This window comes from Sinohyriopsis cumingii, chromosome 8 (assembly GCF_028554795.1).
Source record: "Sinohyriopsis cumingii isolate HCF-2022 chromosome 8, ASM2855479v2, whole genome shotgun sequence".
NCBI lineage: Eukaryota > Metazoa > Mollusca > Bivalvia > Unionida > Unionidae > Sinohyriopsis > Sinohyriopsis cumingii.
Genome location: NC_142968.1, coordinates 58,637,713 through 58,639,312, shown reverse-complemented (window position 1 = coordinate 58,639,312; position 1,600 = coordinate 58,637,713).

Sequence of the window (1,600 nt, the reverse complement as noted above, 5' to 3'; positions counted from 1 at the left end):
GCAGAAAGAGACGACGAAGAAAACACCCTTTCACCAGACTTCAAGCGAGAAAGGCCAAGAAAAGAAGAACCGTTCGAGACTTAGACGTTTTCGATTATTGAGACACAGAGAAAAAATGATGCACCGAGAATCTTGCGCTTGTTCCAAGACGGAACTGGACCTGTTTGCCATGCCCCCCACGATGATGACGATGCAAGAATCCCAATGAGTGGAATTTCACCCCGTCTCCTCACTGACCGATTCCGCTCCCATCGAGTTTGAAATCAAAAGACAGCCCGAAGATTACATCGATCTGAATAGCAGTTACTTGTACCTGAAAGTCAAAATTCTAGATAAGACTGGAGGTCCTATAGACGATGAAGCAGTAGCTCCCGTCAACAATTTCATGCATTCCTTGTTCAGTGGAGTGGACTTGTACTTGAATAACAAACTGGTCAGTAGCAGCATGGATACTTACCCTTATCGTGCCTACCTGGAAAATCTCTTGACGTACGGAATAGATGCCAAGAACACTCATCTCAATGCCTGTGTGCTATGGGAAGCTGACGGAGCTAACGAGTTTGAAAATTTGGAAACTGATGTAACAAAAAGAAAACAATGATGGATTTGTAGAACGAAGAAGAGAATCACGGGAGTCGACACAAGTTTAGAACTGATGGATCGTTTGCATTTGGACATGTGGTTGCTAGAAAAGTATTTGCTGAACGGGGTGGATGTCCGCCTGAGACTGAATCGTAGCAGCACCGCTTTCCATTTATTGGCTGATAGTGACGGTTACAAAACCAAAATCCAAGAAGCCAGACTCTACGTACGCCGTGTGGAAGTGTTACCTAAAGTGGGAAACGACATCAGTCAGACGTTGAGCAGAACGACTGCCAAGTATCCCATACGTCGCGTGGAAGTGAAAACCTTCACCATTCCCAAGGGACAGCGATCCATGATCGAAGATCATCTGTTCCAAGGACAGTTACCCAAACGTTTGATCGTTGGTATCGTCGAGAATACAGCCTTCAACGGAGCTGCCGAAAAAAATCCTTTCTACTTTCAACACTTTGGCGTGTCCAAAATCGAAGTCAGTAGCGATGGCAAAACCTTGTGTACCCGACCGTTTGAACCTGACTTTACCAAGAAGAATTACTTGAGATCGTACTTGTCCTTGTACGAAGCCACCGGACAGTTAGGAACCAATACCAGTCACGGAATTACGTACGAGGATTATGCAGGAGGCTACGCTTTGTGGGCTTTTGATTTCACTCCAGACCAAGGCAGCGACGAGGGACATTTCCACCCTATAAAATCCGGCCAGATTCGTGTGGAAATTCAGTTTAAAGACCGAGACCCTGATGAAACGGTGAACGTCATCCTGTATGCAGAATTCGATAATACGATAGAAATCAACAGTTTGAGAGAAGTCATTCTAGATTATTAGAAGCCATGGAAGACTGTTATCCCTCTTTACAAAGTGGAGAAACTTTGGAGATGGAATGAGAGGAGATCGTGGAAGAAGAATCCCAAGACAAAGACGAAGAAGTTGTCATGATGAAGTCAAGATGGCCAGAACAAGAAGCCCATTTAGTCTCCTGTTTTGCCAAACACTTGG